General features: G+C 40.6%; 1 long non-coding RNA gene across 1 annotated transcript; it reads left to right on the plus strand.

Moving 5' to 3' along the window:
• The first annotated feature begins 3,039 nt into the window (after window positions 1-3,039).
• LOC141575494 (uncharacterized) lies at window positions 3,040-8,792 on the plus strand. The gene is made up of 3 exons (XR_012503094.1): window positions 3,040-3,676; window positions 6,888-6,960; window positions 8,553-8,792. It is a non-coding gene; the product is annotated as an uncharacterized LOC141575494 (long non-coding RNA).
• Window positions 8,793-19,516: the final 10,724 nt, after the last annotated feature.

Below are 19,516 nucleotides of genomic sequence, written 5' to 3' on the forward strand. Positions count from 1 at the left end.
TTTAGGACTGAGTTTAGCCTTGGTTCTATATCATCAATTGAGTTTTCTCATATTATTTGGCTAGTTTTTGAGTTTCTCTTCCCCTTTTCTGGTATTTTGCCTTTTGTGATTCTGAGACACTGTTTTTCTTCAGTGTTTTCCTCACCTAAGTTTCCAACACCTACTCTGGTGGCGTTTTGCAGTCTAGTTCTTTGAAAGCTTATTTTTTGGGCCTTCAATCTCTTTGGAACTCAAAATTGTACTTCCTGTTTCTTTTACTCTACTTCTTTATCTCTACTGGACAAGTACTCTCAGGTATCAAATGTAGACTTATAGGGCTTTATTAAGTGAAATGTTTAGACACTTCGCTGTACACAAAACCATGATATTTCTGTGAGAACAATTTTTTATAGACTTTGATGCCATGACCTTTTGCTGTGTGTGTTGTCTGGTATATCTCTAATTGCTGGTGTTGCCTTTGATGTTTTGAACACCACTTATTTTTTCCATCAGTATAACCTCAGTTTTATTACACTTAAATCACAGTTCTGAAAGTTTACGGGACACTTCCTCTTGTGGAAATGAGGCTTCTAAAGGTTTTCAGCTCTGCAGGCTGCTCTATGTCACTTTTGGAGTGTTTCCAAAACAGCATCACAACAGTGCACTTGTGCTTTCTATTGCCATGGGAATGTCCCAATGTTACCAGTTCTTCCCAGAGCTTCTCTGTCTACAGAAACACATTGGAAAGATATCTAAGGATGTCATGCATCTGGGTCTGCTGTAATGATCCCACAGCCCCACCTATGTGTCTTCAGTGCTGTACCATGTCAGTGACTTCCAAAATGTTGCATCTGCATTTGGGAGATAATGAGGAAGGAAATGCTTCATCTTCTCATGCTGTAGGCTTTGATCAGTCTTCTTTGTTCTCTCATCCTTGTGGCAAGGGACCATGAAGGCAACGTCAGGGCTGTTTCACCTCCTCTGCCTCAAACCAAACCATAATCCCAGTGCAGGCTATGAATGTAGCAGATCTTAAAGCTTTTGATACTTATTTCAAACCCCAGACCCCCTGGATCACTCAGACCAGATGCATGATATCTCTGATTGAGCCCCACACGTGCTCTATTGGCAATATGCCAAATTGGTCCCTGGTCCTGCAGCTGCATTGGATGTGGCCATGGGACATTTTGATAAACTAAACCTCGCGTGCCAGTCTGGTTGCATTCTCATTGGTGTCACAGGTCAGTTTGCTCTCTTGATAGGACCCAACAAAATCCAAAATGCACTCCAGATCCCTGAGACTCAGCTTGTGCTATCATCCATAGCCCTATCCCTAATTTTCTGCAGCCTCTGCCAGCTCAAATTTGGCAGCTCAGGTCTTGGTCTCAGAATCAATTCTGGGAATATTTTGTGCTGATTTATTTGAGTTCTGTCAGCTAAGCATCTGCTGTGCACTCTTCTAACACTCAGCACATCACTTTCAATCCCATGTATCCTGTCCACTTGAGAGTGTGCATCCAAGGAAAACAGAGTTTCACCTTTGCTGCTCCATTACCAGAGGTCAGGTCCTGCACTGATTTCCATTCTCTACTTTGCCTTCTCCTCCTTCCAGGTTTTCTGAGGCCTCAATCTGTCTTTGGAAGTAAGAGACCAAGCTTAGGCTTGTGTCCTGAGCCAAGGGCTTTGTGATTGGATATTTACCTTGCTGTGTACATGAGAGTGAGTGAGCATAGTTTCCACTGGTACCCTGCCAACTGGGCATTGATAACTCAAAACTTTCCAGAGATAACTCACAGAAATGTGATTCTTGTTTAGCTCTTTTTTCTATACAGACATGGTGGGAGGGTATGTCTGAAGACTCCAATTTTGACATTGTGTTGATAACTCAGTGGCAGTCTTTCAAAGGTTAATAGAATTGATTTACATATTTTGGGATTTATGTGAAAATGAAGTTAGTTATTGAAAGATACAAAATCTACCTTGAAGCCAGACTTGTGAAATTCTTGTAACATTTTGTCATCCCTAAGGAAAAAATATACAGATAGAATGAAAAATAGCAGTCCAAAATGATTAAGGGGACATGTCAACTCTTTACTGTTGATGCTTCCAACACTAGGAGGAAACATGAAATAACTATTGAAAAAATGAAATAACCCCAAACCTGGGTTTCCCTGTTGCATGTGGTGCCCTTTCCTCCCAATGACACATACTGCCCAAAGTTGGCATTTCAAGGGGTAACATTCCTCTCTAGTAAAACACAAGACAAACCAAACAAAATATATACATGCATGCTTGGTTCCAAAAGAACCTAGAGGCATTATAGCTATGAGAAAAGTGTTGCAGCTTTGCTAGGCTATTGGGAACTAGGTGTTCTTCTATCAGTGGTGAGAACGCTTAATTGTCTGATCATGTTGGGTGAAGCAATTATCAAAACCAAGTCTGCACCCCCATGATATAGTGATTGACTGATGGGAAAAGACCGTTCACATAACGTGTGTCCTTTAATGTCTATGGCGAATTTTACAGTTCAGTTCACTAAATGACTTATAATATTTACCTATACGGTCTTGAAAATCTGAGGCCTAATACATTTCAAGTTCAGTCAAATATTCCCCTCACTTACCACACTCCTTCACCCCAAAGAAGACATAACACAAGCATTTGCTGAATGTAGGGGAATGTCATCATTCCTTTCTGTGAGCTAATTATTCAATTCCTACCTATTTTATTCGAGAGTATTTGACCTTTGAGGAGTTCACTGTTGTGCACAGAGTGTGAAAGTGGAGGATCTCTGATTCTAGGAGGGGCTTGCTCTTCTCCTACTGGCTTCATTGCAGCTCATGTGGTGATCCTTTGAAATGGATGCCTGAGTGGAGGGGAGGGAAGAGAAAGTGATTCATAGCTAGGCCCAACCCTAGGAAAAGGCTTACCTGGGCTTGGAGCATTGTGGTCTGAATGGTTTGTAAATTCCCCTTGGGACATGTGGATTCTCACGACTTATTCCACCAACATGAGCGATTTTACCATCTCTGCCTTCTCTTCTCTTTTAGACGTCAGGAATCTTGGACCTGTTCTTGGAGCAGAGAATTGAGTACCTTCCTCAAGTGCACGTAGGTTTTCCACAGGTTTCTGCCATTATCAGCGAGGCTCAATAAATCTCGTGATTGTCTTTCTTGCCTGGGATCCTCTGCAGAAGTCTCCATGCCAGTATTCTCCATTGTAGGAGAACAACCATCATCAATTTGTTCACATCTCTCCTCAATCCATGCAGCCAAATTTTCTGCCAGGTTCTCTTCGTGTCTCCCATAAAGTCGACTTCTACAGGACTGGGCATGTCTAAAAGTACCTCGGAGCCTCACCAGTAAGCTGATGACAGGCAGATCTTCCACTGTCTGACTTTTCAATTTCTAGAAACTGACCCATGATCTCAGGCCACTGGGCAGCAACAGTATCTCGAACTTACAGAGCTTCCTAAACAATAGACTTAAGCCAAGCTCCACAGAGTGTGGCAACCCCACCATGACACTGATCCACCCACCGAGCTCTGCCAAGTTACCTTGGAACCACCAGCTCATAACAAGCCTCGTGGAACAAACCAACATTCCACCTGGAATCTAACCAGTAACTGCCATCCTCAATTGTTGCTGCATTTTTACAGTGTTGGTGAAGGGGCTGCATCAGACGACAGGTACTTAAGGTAAAAGTGATTCTCTCCATTAGCATCCCATTGTCCTTAATTTCCTACCCTCTTTCCTTTAGTTAAGTTCTCTAAACACAGAACAACTGGAGGGAAGTGTGATAAGTTTATGGTTGCATTCATCTTAAAACTTTCTAACAGTTAACATTACAAAAAGACCCACTAAAGGAAACATATGTTTGTGTAATATCCATTCACCCATAATATATATCCGTCTGTTGATTTTCTGCTGAAAGACCCACAGTCACAGAACATGGATCCATTTGTTTCGTGGGGGCTGAAAATCCAAGAAATGAAACCATTCCCAAAATACACTTTACTGTCTGTCTCTCTTACTCTTAGAACAGTTTTGTAGAGCTGCTTTTCTTTGTTATAGATGTATGCCATTTAATCTCGTCGTAGTGTGGAATATGCCATTCATTCTTCATGTTGGAAGACTTTAAGAATATATCACGGAGTATGAATCCATTATATTCAAAATAGGCATTTGGGTTAGGTCACGATGTGCTCTTATGAATCAATATTTATGAATATTAATGCACGCATCTGTTTTCTGAATACAGGTATGTTGAGTACATGCAAGCACTGATACTGGGTCGATGCATGCTGAATGATCCTTGACATCACTTTGCATATTTTCTTTTGAATTATCACGGTTCCTGTGGATATTATCAGCCAACAATACTCTTTTGGTGTTTGTTTGTTTGTTTGTTTGTTTGTTTGTTTGTTTGTTTGATTGCTTGTTCTTAGATTTGCAAACACATTCGTCCTTGCATCTCTCTGTTTGCTTTAAACAGAGAGTCATATAAGATGATTCACTTATTATAGGGCTGAAAATCCCCTATGTTTTCCTGCTTCCCTCTCCCATCTTTAGGGTTTTGATGTCCTCCTTGCCTTCTTCTTGTTTATTGTCTGCAACTCATGGCTCTTCTTGCATTTCCAGTGATGGTTTTCTTATTTCCATTTCAACTAGCTTCTTTTCTATTCAGGGTAGTATTCTGAATCTTTCTTTTAGGAAAAGTTTCAAACTGCTGAATTCTTTAAAGTTTCCAGGTATCTGAAATTCTCTAGCTCTGCCGTTATTAGAAATGGCGGTCTTGTTGCATAAGCTACCCTAGATTGCAGCTGTTTCTCATTCACGATTTCATCTAAGTCCTGGCACTCCTTCTTATCCTGCAATATTTCTGCCGAGATATAAGCTGAAACCCCTCTGGAGGTTCTGTTGTGACTTAGTTGCTTCCTTCTAGGTGCATTGGTAATCACTGTGTAGATCATGAACTTTGTTGATTTGAATGATAATACAGCTGCTTATAGGTCTATTGGGATTCCACATAATTTGGATGCTGTTTGCTTACTTTTTTTGTATAGATGATTGCTTCTTCGTTTTCAGCAATTTTCTGTCTGATTTTTTTCCAAATATCTTTTCAGACTGAATAATCTTTTCTTGCTTTTAACTCTGGGACTCTTATGAATCCTAGTCTTTCATGCTTTGTCTTAACCCAGGATTCAACAGCAATGTTTGCGTTGGTTTTCCTTTGCTTTTCTATGTCATTTTCTGATCGAGGGATTTCAGTTCCCCTGTGTTCACAGTCATTCACGAGTCCCTCTGCATTATCTAGTCTGCTTAGGACTGATTTTAGCCCTGCTATTATCTCATCCATTGAGCTTGCTGATTTTATTTTGCTCGTCTTTAGAGGGTCTCTTCCCCTTTTCTGGAATTCTGACTTTTGTGATTCTGAGACACTGTTGTTCTTCAGTGTTTCTATCACCTCCATTTTAAATAAATGTCTGATAGTGTTTCACAGTCTAGTTGTTTGAAAGCTTTTTTTTGAACCTTCAACCTCTTTGGAACTACAAATGTTACTTCCTGTTTCTTTTACTATACTTCTTTATCTCTACTGGTCAGTTAATTTCAAGTATCTAATGTAGACTTGTAGGGCTTTTTAAGTGAAAGTTTAAGTCTCTTGTGTATACAAAGTTCCATGATATTTGTGTGAGGACAATTTTTCCTACACATTGATGCCATGTCATTTTCCTATATGTGTTGTCTTGTATATATCTAAATGCTGGTGATGCCTTTGCTGTGATGAACACAGCATACTCTTCGTTTTGTATAACCTCAATTTACTACGCTGATGTCACTGTACTGAAAGTGCACAGGACTGTTTCTCTTGTGGAAATGAAGCATGTAAAGCTTTTCAGCTCTGCAAGCTGTTGAATGTCATTTTGGAGAGTTTCAAAAACAGTATCATGACTGTGAGCTTGTCCTTTCTATTTCTATGGGAATGTACCAATGTTATGAGTTCGTTCCAGAGCATCTCTGTCTACAGAAAAACCTGTGGAAACATATCTAAAGATGTCATGCATCAGGACCTGCAGTCATTATCACAGTGCCCCAGCTAGGTATCCTCCCTGAAGTACACTGTCAGTAACATTGAAAATGTAGCATTAACATTTGGTAGATAATGGTGAAGTAAATGCTTCATCTTCTCACGTTGTGAACCTGGACCACTGTTCTTTGTTCTCTCATCCTTGTGGCTTTGGACCATGAAGGCAACCACAGTGCTGTCCCGCATCCTTTGCTTCATAACAAACCGTAATCCCAGTCCAGTCTATCAATATAGCAGATCCTGAGTCTTTGGAAAACGATTTATACACCAAGGCCCCCTGGATTCCTCAGACCTGATGCTTAATATCTCTAATTAGACCCCACACATGCTCTATTGGCAAAATTTCCAAATTGGACCCTGGGCCTGCAGATGCAGTGCATGTGGCCATGGGACCTTTCGAGAAACTCAACCTCATGCGCCTGGTTTGTTGCTTTTTCATTGAGTTCCCAGGTCTGTTTCCTCTCTGGATAAGGCCAACCACAATCCACAACACACTCCAGTTCCCTGATACTCAGCGTGTGCCATCACCCATAGCCCTATCCCTCATTGTTCATAGCCAAAATGAGCCCAAATTTGGCAGCACTGATGTTGGTCTCAGAATCAATTGTGGGGATATTTTGTGCTGATTTCTTTGAGTTCTGTCAGCCAAGCATCTGCTGTGCACTCTACTAACACTCAGCGCATCGCTTTCAATCCCATGTGTCCTGTCCGCTTGAGAGTGTGAGTCCAAATAAAACAGGGTTTCACCTTTGCTGCTCCATCAGCAGAGGTCAGGTCCTCCACTGATTTCCATTCTCTACAAGGCCTTTTTCTCTTTCCAGGTTTTCTGAGGCATCATTCTGTCTTTGGAAGTAAGAGACCACTCTTTGTCAAGTGTCCTGGACCATGGGCTGGGTGAGTGGATGTTTATCTTGCTGTGTACATGGGAGCGAGTGGGCATTATTTGCACAGGTACTCTGCCAATTGGCTATGAATAAATCAACACTTTCCATATATAACACACAGAAATGTGATTCTTGTTTATCTCTTTTTCTATAAAGCCATGGTGGGAGGGATTCTCCAAAGAATCCAGTTTTGACATTGTGTTGATACCTCAGTTGCAGTCTTTCAAAATGTTAATAGAACTGATGTACAAATTGGGGATTTATATGAAAATGAAGTTAGTTTTTGAAACATACTAAATCTACCTACAAGCCAGACTTGTCAAATTCAGGTAACATTTTGTCAGCTCTAAGGGAAACATAGACAGATAGAATGTAAAATAGCAGTCCAAAATGATGAAGGTGTCATGTCAACTGTTTACTGTTGATGTCTGCAATACAAACAGTAACCATGAAATAAATATTGGAAACATGAAATAACCCCAACCCAGTGTTTCCATTTTGCATGTGATGCCCTTTCTCCCAGTGACTCATACTGGCCAATGTTGTCATTTCAATGGGTAACAATTCTCTCTAGGAAGACACAAGCAACCCAAACCACTTATTTAAATATAGGCTTGGTTCCAAAACACCTAGAGGCATTATAGCTATGAGAAAACTGCTGCAGCTTTGCTAGACTATTGAGAAACAGGTTCTCTTTTATCAACAATGAGAAAGGTAAATCATCTGATCATGTTGGGTAAAACAATTTAAGCCAACTAAGTGGGCACCCCGTGATATACTGCACCCGGGACTTGAACGAAGGGAAAAGACGGTCCACATAACTTGTGTCCTTATATGTATATGGCGACTTTTACACTTCAGTTCACTAACTGACTTATAATAGTTACCTATACTGTCTTGAAAAGCTGAGGAAAAATACTTATTCAAGTTCAGTCAAATAATCCCCTCGCTTGCCAAACTATCTTCACCCAAATAAGATGTAACCCCAGCACTTGCTAAATCAAGGGGTAGATAATCATTTCTTTGTGTGAGCTATATATTGAAACCCTATCTATTTTATTCGAGAGTATTTGACCTTTGAGGAGTTCAGTGTTGTGCACAGAGTGTGAAGTTGGAGGAACTCTGGTTCTAGGAGGGGCTTGCTATTCTCCTTCTGGCTGCATTGCAGCTCAGGGTCTGATCCTTTGAAATGGATGCCTGAGTGGAGGGGAGGGAAGAGCAATTGCTTGATAGCTAAGCCCAAACTTGGGAAAAGGTTTATCAGGGCTTCATGCTCTGTGGACTGTGAGATTTGTAAATGCCCCTTGGGATGTGTGGATTCTCACGACCTCTTCCAGGAACATGAGTGGTTTTATCATCTTTGCCATCTCTTCTCTTTTAGACGTCAGGAGTCTTGGGCCAATTCTTAGAGCAGAGAATTTAGTACATTCCTCAAATGCACGTTGACTCTCCACAGTTTTATGTTAGTATCAGCGAGTCTCAATATGTCTCATGAATGACTTTCGAGCCTGGTATTCTCTAAAGTAGTCTCCATGAGAGTATACTCAATTGTAGCAGAACAACTCTCATCAATGTGTTCGCATCTCTCCTCAATCCATGCAGCCAGCCTTTCTGCCAGCTTCTCTTCGTGTCTCCCATAAAGTCGACTTCTACAGGACTGGGTAAGTCTGAAAGTACATCAGAGCCTCACCAGTAAGCTGATGACAAGCAGATCTTCCACTGTCTGCCTTTTAGTTTCTAGAAAATGACCCGTGATCTCAGGCCATTGGGCAGCATCAGTATCTCAAAATAACACATATTCCTGAAGAATACACCTAAGCCAAGCTCCACAGAGGGCAGCAGCCCCTCCATGACACTGATTCACCCACAGAGCTCTGCCCAGATAACTTGGATACACCAGCCTCAACAAGCCTCGTGGAACACACAACAATTCCACCTGGATTCAAACCGGTAACTGCCATCCACAATGGTTGCTGCATCTTATCAGTGTTGGGGGAGGGGCTGCATCAGACGAGAGGTTCCTAAAGTAAATGTGATTCTGTCCATTAATGTCCCATTGTCCTTTATTTCCTACCCTCTTTCCTTTAGTTCAGAACTCTAAACACAATACAAACGAAGGGAAGTTTGTCCGTGATATGTTTATAGTTTCACCCGTCTATAAACTTTCTAACAGTTAACAGTACAAAAAGGCCCAGTATAGGAAACATATGTTTGTGTAATATCCATTCACCCATAATACATATCTCTCTGTTGATTTTCTGCTGAAAGACCCACAATCTCAGAACATGGATCCATTTGTTTCATGGGGGCTGAAATTCCTAGAAATGAAACCAATCCCAAACTGCACTTTACTGTCTGTCTCTCTTACTGTTACTACAGTTTTGTAGAGCTACTTTTCTTTGTTCTAAGTGTATGCCATTTATTCTCTTCTTAGGGTTGAATATGTCATTCATTCATCCTTTTGGAAGACTTGTACGGCTGTATCATGGACTATGAATCAATTTTATTCAAAATATGCATTTGGGTTAGGTCACGATGTGCTCTTATGAATCAATATTTATGAATATTAATCCATGCATCTGTTTTCTGAATACAAGTGTGTTGAGTACATGCAAGAAGTGATGTTTGGTCAATGCGTGCTGAATGAACCTTGACATCACTTTGCATATTTTCTTTTGAATTATCACGAACCTGTGGATATATATCAGCCAACCGTACTCTTTTGGTGTTTTTTTGTTTGTTTGATTATTTGTTTGTTTGCTTTTTCTTTGATTTGCAAACACATTCGGTCATGCATCTCTCTGTTTGCTTCAAAGAGAGAGTCATATAAGATGATTCACTTATTATAGGGCTGAAAGTCCCCTATGTTTTCCTGCTTCCCTCTCCCATCTTTAAGTTATTGATGTCCTCCTTGCCTTCTTCTAGTTAATTCTCTGCAACTTATTGCTCTTCTTGCATTTCCAATGATGGTTTTCTTATTTCCATTTGGTCTTGCTTCTTTTCTCTACAGGGTAGTATTCACAATATTTCTTTAAGTATTGAAATGCTGAATTCTTTTAAGTTTTTCCAGTCTGTGAAATTCTTTAGTTCTGCCGTTATTAGAAATGGTGGTCTTGTGGCATAGGCTACCCTAGATTGCACATTTTTCTCATTCAGGATTTCGTCCAAGTCCTGGCACTCGTTCATGTCCTGCAAAATTTCTGCCGAGATATAAGCTGAAACCACTCTTACGGTTCTGCTGTGACTTAGTTGCTTTTTTCGAGGTGCAATGAAAATCACTGGGTTGATCATGAACTTTGATGATTAGAATGATAATACAGCTGCTTGTAGGTCTATTGGGATTCCACATAATTTGGACACACTTTGCTTCCTTTTGCTGTACGGATGATTGTTTCTTAGCTTTCAGCAAATTTCCGTCTGATTATTCTCCAAATATCTTTTCTGTCTTTTGTTTTATATCTTGCTGTTCCCACTGGGACTCTTATGAAACCTATTCTTTCATGATTTGTTTTACCCCAGGATTCAACAGCAGTATTTGCATTGGTTATGCCTTGCATTTCTATGTCATCTTCTGATAGAGGGATTTCGGTTCCCCTGTTTTCACAGTCATCCATGAGTCCCTCTGTATTATCTAGTCTGATTAGGACAGAATTTAGCCCTGGTAATATCTCATCCATTGAGATTTCTGATTTTATTTTCTCGTCCTTAGAGGTTCTCTTCCTCTTTTCTAGAATTCTGCCTTTTGTGATTCTGAGACACTCTTGTCCTTCAGTGTTTCTCTCCACTCCATTTTCAATACTTCCTCTGATAGTGTTTCAGTCTAGTTGTATGAAAGCTATTCTTTGGGCCTTCAATTTCTTTGGAACTGAAAATGGTACTTCCTGTTTCCTTTACTATACTTCTATATCTCTACTGGTCAATTACTATCAGGTATTTAATGCAGACTTGTAGGGCTTTTTAAGTGAAACTTTTGGTCTGTTGTGTGTATGAAATTCCATGATATTTCTGTGAGGACAATTTTTCCTATTCATTGATGCCATGTCATTTTCCTGTGTGTGTTGCCTTGTATATCTCTATTTGCTGGTGATGCCTCTGTTGTGATGAACACACCATACTCTTCTCTTTAGTATAACGTCATTTTTACTACGCTTATGTCACTGATCTGAAAGTGCACAGGACCCTTCCTCTTGTGGAAATGAAGCATGTCAAGGTTTTGAGCTTTGCAGGCTATTTAATGTTATTTTGATGTGTTTTGAAAACAACATCATGACAGTGAGCTTGCCCTTTCTATTTCCATGGGAATTTCCCAATGTAACGAGTTCTTTCCAGAGCTTCTCTGTCTACAGAAAAAACTGTGGAAACATATATAAGGATGTCATGCATCAGTGACTGCTGCCATTACTGCATAGCACCAGCTAGGTGTCCTTGGTGCCATAACATTTCAGTGCCATTCAAAATGTAGCATCTGCATTTCGGAGATTATGGTGAAGGAAATGCTTCATTTTCTCATGCTGTGTACCTAGACCAGTGTTCTTTGTTCTCTCATCCTTGTGCCTAGGGACCACGAAGGCAAACACAGAGCTTTCCTGCATAATCTGCCTCATGCCAAACGTAATCCCAGTCCAGTTTATAAATGTAGCAGATCCTAAGCCTTTGGAAAATGATTTCAACCACAAGGCCCCCTGGATCACTCAGACCATATGCATGATATCTCTGATTAAGGCCCACATGTGCTCTATTGACAAAACACCAAATTGGTCCCTAGGCTTGCAGATGCAGTTGATGTGGCCATGGGACATTTCGAGAAACTCAACTTCATGCACCAGGATTGTAGCATTTTCATTGGGGTCCCAAGTTAGTTTCCATTCTGGATAGGGCCAACCACAATCCACAACACACTCCAGATCACTGAGTTTCAGCGTGTGCCATCATCCATTGCCCTATCCCTCATTGTTCGCAGCCATCATGAGCCCAAATATAGCAGCACCAATCTTGGTCTCAGAATCAATTGTGGAGATGTTTTGTGCTGATTTCTTTGAGTTCTGTCAGCCAAGCATCTGCTGTGCACTCTTCTAACACTCAGCACATCGCTTTCAATCCCATGCATTCTGTCCGCTTGAGAGTGTGCTTCAAAGTAAAACAGGGTTTCACCTTTGCTTCTCCATCAACAGAGATAAGGTCCTGCACTGATTTCCATTCTCTAATTTGACTTCTCCCACTTCCATGTATTCTGAGGCCTCATTCTGTCTTTGGATGTAAGAGATCACTCTTTGGCAAGTGTCCTGGACCATGGGCTGGGTGAGTGGATGTTTATCTTGCTGTGTAGATGGGAGCGAGTGAGCGTATGTTGCACTGGTACCCTGACAACTGGGCATCGATAGATCAACACTTTCCATATATAACTCACAGAAATGTTATTCTTGTTATCTCGTTTTGCTATACGGCCATGGTGGGAGGGTTTGTCTGAAGACTCCAGTTTTGACATTGTGTTGATACCTCAATTGCGGTCTTTCAAAAAGTTAGTATAATTTATTTACATACCTGGAGATTTACATGAATATAAAGATAGATTTTGAAACATACTAAATCTGCCTACAAGTCAGACTTGTCAATTAAGTTATCATTTTTTCAGCTCTAAGGGAAAAGAAGACAGATAGAATGAAAAAAGCAGTCCAAAATAATGAAGGGGACAGGTCAATGGTTACATGTTGATGCCTCCAACACAAACAGGAAGGATAAAATAAATTTTGGTCCCATGAAATAACCCCCACAAAATGTTTCCCATTTGCATGTACTGCCCTTTCCTCCCAGTGACTCATACTGGCCAATGTTGTCATTTCAAGTGGTAACATTTTTCTGTAGGAAGACAGAAGGTGACCCAAACCACATATTTATATATAGGCTTGGATACAAAAGTACCTAGAGGCATTATAGCTATGAGAAAACTGCTGCAGCTTTGATAGGCTATTGAGAACCAGGTACCCTATTATCAATGATGAGAATACTTAATCTTCCGATCATTTTGGGTAAAGTATTTAAACACAACCATGTCTGCACCCACATGATATGCTGCACCAGGGGCTTCAATGAAGGAAAAGACCACCCACATATCATGTGTCCTTACATGTCTATGGTGACTTTTCCAATTCAGTTCACTAACTGACTTATAATATTACATATACTGTATTGAAAAACTGAGGACACATACATATACAAGTTCAGTCAAAGATTCCCCTCACTTACAACGCTCACTTCACCCCAAAGAAGATGTAACCCCAGCATTTGCTGAATCTAGCGGAAGGTTATCATTTCTTTGTGTGAGTTAATATACAATTCCTATCTATTTTAGTCGGGAGTATTTGAACATTGAGGTGTATAGTGTTGTGCACAGAGAGTAAAGTTGGAGGAACACTGATTCTAAGAGGGGCTTGCTATACTCCTACTGGCTTCAAAGCAACTCAGGTGCTGATCCTTTGAAGTGGATGCCTGAGTGTAGGGGAGGGAAGAGCAAGTGCTTGATAGCTAGGACCAACCCTGGGAAAAGGCTTACCAGGGATTCATGCTCTGAGGTCTGAGTGATTTATAAATGCCCCTTGAGACGTATGGATTCTCATGACCTCTTAAAAGAACAAGAGGCGTTTTATCAACTCTGCCATCTCTTCTCTATTAGACGTCAGGATGCTTGGACCAGTTCTTGTAGCAGAGAATTGAGTATCTTCCACAAGTGCATGTTGACCCTCCACAGGTTTCTGTCAGTATCAGCAAGGCTCAATATTTCTCATGAATGTCTTTCAAGCCTGGTATTCTCTACAGATGTCTCCATGCCAGTATTCTCCATTGTAGCAGAAGAACACTCATCAATGTGTTCACATCTCTCCTCAATCTGTGCACTAATCCTTCTGCCAGCTTTTTTTCGTGTCTCCCATGAAGTCGACTTCTGCAGGACTGGGCAAGTCTGAAAGTCCCTCGGAGCCTCACCAGTAAGCTGATGACAGGCAGATCTTCCACTCTCTGCAGTTTCAGTTTCAAAAAACTGACCCGTGATCTCAAGTCATTGGGCAGCATCAGTATCTCGAAATTACACAGCTTCCTGAAAAATAGACCTAAGCCATGTTCCACATAGGGCGGCAGCCCCTCCATGACACTGATCAACCCACAGAGCTCTGCCCAGTTAACTTGGATCCAACAGCTACACAAAGACTCGTGGAACACACTGACATTCCACCTGGAATCCAACAGGTAACTGCCATCCCCAAAGTTTGCTGCATCTTGTCAATGTTGCAGGTGGGACTGCATCAGAAGAGAGTTTCCTAAGGTAAATATGATTCTCTCCATTAGCATCCCATGGTCCTGTTTTTCCTACACTCTTTCCTTTAGTTCAGATCTCTAAACACAATACAAACGGAGGGAAGTGTGTCCATTTTAAGTATATTATTTCACCCGTCTTTAACCTTTCTAACAGTTAACACTACAAAAAGAACCACTATAGGAATCATATGTTTGTGTAATATCCATTCACCCAGAATACATATCCATCTGTTGATTTACTGCTTAAAGTCCCACAATATCACAACATGGATCCATTTGTTTCTTGGGGGCTGAAATTCCTTGAAATGAAACCAATCCCAAAGTACACTTTACTGCCTGTCTCTTTTATTTTTAGTACTGTTTTGTAGAGCTACTTTTTTTGTTATAAGCGTATGCCAATTATTTTCTACGTAGGGTTGAATATGCCATTCTTTCATTATGTTGGAAGACTTGTAAGTCTATATCAAGGAATATGAATCCAATTAATTCAAAATGGACATTTAGGTTAGGTCACGATGTGTTCTTATGAATCAATATGTATGAATATTAATGCACGCATCTTTTTTTCTTAAAACAAGGGTGTTGTGTACATGCAAGCAGCACAACTGGGTCGATGCGTACTGAATGATACTTGACATCACTTTGTGTACTTTCTTTTGAATTATCATGGTTCCTTTGGATATATGTCAGCCAACCGTACTTTTTTGCTGTTTGTTTGTTTATTTGATTGTTTGTTTGTTTGATTCTTCTTTTTTTTTTTTTGCACACATATTAGGCCATGCGTCTCTCCATTTCCTTCAATCAGAGAGCCATATAAGCTGATTCACTTAGTATAGTGCTGAAAATCACCTATGTTTTCCTCCTTCCCTCTCCCATCTTTAGTGTTTTGATGTCCTCCTAGCATTTTTCTTGTTTATTCTCTGCAACTCATTGCTCTTCTTGCATTTCCAGTGATGGTTTTCTTATTTCCATTGCGTCTTGCTTCTTTGGTATTCAGGGTAGAATTCTCAATCTTTCTTTTAGGATAAGTTTCCAACTGCTGAATTATTTTAAGTTTTGCTAGGCTATGAAATTCTCTAGCTCTGCCATTATTAGAAATGGTGGTCTTGTGCCATAGTCTACCTTAGATTTCAGCTTTTTCTCATTCAGGATTTTGTCTAAGTCCTGGCACTCCATCCTGTACTTCAAAATATCTGCCAAGTTATAAGCTAAACCTGTCTTAAGGTTCTGTTTTGACTTAGTTGTGTTCATCTAGGTGCATTGAAAATCACTGGAATGATCATGAACTTTGATGATTTGAATGATAATACAGCTGCTTATCGGTCTATTGGGATTCCACATAATTTGGATTCTGTTTGCTTCCTGGTTTCTTATAGATGATTGTTTCTTGGCTTTCAGAAAGTTTCAGTCTGATTTTTCTCCAAGTACCTTTTCAGACTTTTTTTTTTTAATCTTGCTTTTTCCTTTGGTTCTCATATGAATTCTATTCTTTCATGCTTTGTCTTACCCCAGGATTCAACAGCAATATTTGTATTGGTTTACACTTGCTTTTCTATGTCATCTTCTTATCAATGGATTTCAGTTCCCCTGTGTTCACATTGATTCACGAGTCCCTCTACATTATCTAGTCTGCTTAGGACTGACTTTAGCCCTGCTATTATCTCATCCATTGAGTTTCCTGATTTTATTTTGCTCGTCTTTAGAGGGTCTCTTCCCCTTTTCTGAAATTCTGCCTTTTGTGATTCTGAGACACTGTTGTACTTCTGTGTTTCCCTCACCTTCACTTTCAATAATTGTTCTGATAGTTTTTCAGTCTAGTTGTTTGAAAGCTTTTCTTTGGGTCTTCAATCCCTTTGGAATTGAAAATGGTACTTCCTGTTTCTTTTACTATACTACTTTATCCCTATTGGTCAAGTAATATCAGGTATATAATGTAGAATTATAGGGCTTTTTAAGTGTAAGTTTAGTCTGTTCTGTACGCAATTCCATGATATTTGTGTGAGGACAATTTTTCCTACACATTGATGCCATGTCGTTTTCCTGTGTGTGTTGTCATGTATATCTCTAATTGCTGGTGATGCCTTTGTTGTGATGAACACAACATACTCTTGTCGATTAGTATAATGTCATTTTTACTACTCTTATATCACTGTTCTGAAAGTGCACAGGACCCTTCCTCCTGTGGAAATGAAGCATGTAAAGGTTTTGAGCTTTGCAGGCTCTTTAATGTCATTTTTTTTGTGTGTGTTTCAAAAACAGCAGCATGACAGTGAGCTTGTCCTTTCTATTTCCATGGGAATTTCCCAATGTAACGAGTTCTTTCCAGACCTTCTCTGTCTACAGAAAAAACTGTGGAAACATATATAAGGATGTCATGCATCAGGGCCTGCTGCCATTTTTGGGCAGCCCCAGCTAGGAGTCCTCGGTGCCGTAACCTTTCAGTGCCATTCAAAATGTAGCATCTGCATTTGGGAGATAATGATGAAGTAAATGCTTCATCTACTCATGCTGTGGACCTAGACCACTGTTCTTTGTTCTCTCATCCTTGTGGCTTGGGACCACAAATGCAACCACAGAACTGTCCCTCATAATCTGCTTCATACCAAACGTAATCTCAGTCCACGCTATGTATGTAGCAGATCCTAAGCCTTTGGAAAATGATTTCAACCACAAGGCCCCCTGGATCACTCAGACCATATGCATGATATCTCTGATTGAGCCCCACATGTGCTCTATTGGCAAAATACCAAATTGGTCCCTGGGCTTACAGATGCAGTGTATGTGGCCATGGGACATTTCGAGAAACTCAACCTCATGCACCAGGTTTATAGCTTTCTCATTGGTGTCCCAAGTCAGCTTCCATTCTGGATAGGGAGAACCACAATCCACAACACACTCCAGATCCCTGAGGTTCAGCATGTGTCATCATCCATTGCCCTATCCCTCATTGTTCGCAGCCACTGTGAGCCCAAATATGGCAGCACCAATCTTGGTCTCAGAATCAATTGTAGCGATGTTTTGTGCTGATTTCTTTGAGTTCGGTCAGCCAAGCATCTGCTGTGCACTCTTCTAACACTCAGCACATCGCTTTCAATCCCATGCATTCTGTCTGCTTCAGAGTGTGCTTCAAAGTAAAACAGGGATTCACCTTTGCTTCTGCATTAACAGAGATCAGGTCCTGCCCTGATTTCCATTCTCTAATTTGACTTCTCCCCCTTCCATGTATTCTGAGGTCTCATTCTGTCTTTGGAAATAAGAGATCACTGTTTGGCAAGTGTCGTGGACCACGCACTGGGTGAGTGGATGTTTATCTTGCTGTGTAGATGGGAGTGAGTGAGTGTAGGTTGCACTGCTACCCTGATAACTGGACATCGATAAATCAACACTTTCCATATATAACTCACAGAAATGTGATTCTTGTTTATCTCCATTTTCTATACAGCCATGGTGGGAGGGTTTTTCTGAAGACTACAGTTTTGAAATTGTGTTGATACCTCAGTTGCAGTCTTTCAAATATTTAGTAGAATTTATTTATATTTTTGGGGATTTATATGAATATGAAGATAGAATTTGAAACATACTAAATCTGCCTACAAACCAGACTTGTCACATTGAGGTACCATTTTGTCAGCTCTAAGGGAAAAGAAGACAGAATGTAAAAAAGCAGTCCAAAATGATGAAGAGGACAGGTCAAATGTTAAATGTTGATGCTTCCAACACAAACAGGAGCCATGAAATAAATATTGGTCCCATGAAATTACCCTCACAAAATGTTTCCCATTTGCATGTATTGCCCGTTTCTCCCAGTGAGTTGTACTGGCCAATGTTGTCATTTCTATGGGTAACATTTCACTGTAGGAAGACACAAGGTAAACCAAACTACATATTTATATATACGCTTGGATCCAAAAGCAACTACAGGCATTAAAACTATGAGAAAACTGCTGCAGCTTTGATAGGCTATTGAGAACCAGGTGCCCTTTTATCAAAGATGAGAATGCTTAATCTTCCAATTATGTTGTGTAAAGTAATTAAACACAACCATGTCTGCACCCATATGATATACTGCACCAGGGGCTTCAGTGAAGGAAAAGACTATCAACATATCATGTGTCCTTACATGTCTATGGCGACTTTTACAACTCAGTTCACTAACTGACTTATACTAGTTACCTAGACTGTATTGAAAAACTGAGGACACATACATATACAAGTTCAGTCAAAGATTCCCCTCACTTACCACGCTCACTTCACCCCAAAGAAGATGTAACCACAGTATTTGCTGAATCTAGGGGAAGGTCATCATTTCTTTGTGTGAGTTAATATTCAATTCCTACCTATTTTAGTCGGGAGTATTTGACCATTGAGGAGTACAGTGTTGTGCATGGAGAGTAAAGTTGTAGGAACACTGTTTCTAGGAGGGGCTTGCTATACACCTACTGGCTTCATTGCAGCTCAAGTGCTGATCCTTTGAAATGGATGGCTGAGTGTAGGGGAGGGAAGAGCAAGTGCTTGATAGCTAGGACCAACCCTGGGAAAAGGCTTACCAGGGATTCGTGCTCTGAGGTCTGAGTGATTTATAAATGCCCCTTGGGATGTGTGGATTCTCATGACCTCTTAAAAGAACAAGAGGCATTTTATCAACTCTGCCATCTCTTCTCTATTAGACGTCAGGATTCTTGGACCAGTTCTTGTAGCAGAGAATTGAGTACCTTCCACAAGTGCACATTGACCCTCCACAGGTTTCTGTCAGTATCAGCAAGGCTCAATATTTCTCATGAATGTCTTTTGAGCCTGGTATTCTCTACAGAAGTCTGCATGCCAGTATTCTCCATTGTAGCAGAAGAACACTCATCAATGTGTTCACATCTCTCCTTAATCCGTGCACTCATCCTTCTGACAGCTTCTCTTGGTGTCTCCCATGAAGTCGACTTCTGCAGGACTGGGCAAGTCTGAAAGTCCCTCGGAGCCTCACCAGTAAGCTGATGACAGGCAGATCTTCCACTGTCTACTGTTTCAATTTCTAGAAACTTACCCGTGATCTCAAGTCTTTGGGCAGCATCAGTATCTCGAAATTACACAGCTTCTTGAAAAATGGACCTAAGCCATGTTCCACATAGGGCGGCAGCCCCTCCATGACCCTGATCCACTCACAGAGCTCTGCCCAGTTTCCTTGGATCCACCAGCTACACCAAGACTCGCAAAACACACTGACATTCCACCTGGAATCAAACCGGTACCTGCAATCCACAATATTT

This window comes from Camelus bactrianus, chromosome 3 (assembly GCF_048773025.1).
Source record: "Camelus bactrianus isolate YW-2024 breed Bactrian camel chromosome 3, ASM4877302v1, whole genome shotgun sequence".
Taxonomy (NCBI): domain Eukaryota; kingdom Metazoa; phylum Chordata; class Mammalia; order Artiodactyla; family Camelidae; genus Camelus; species Camelus bactrianus.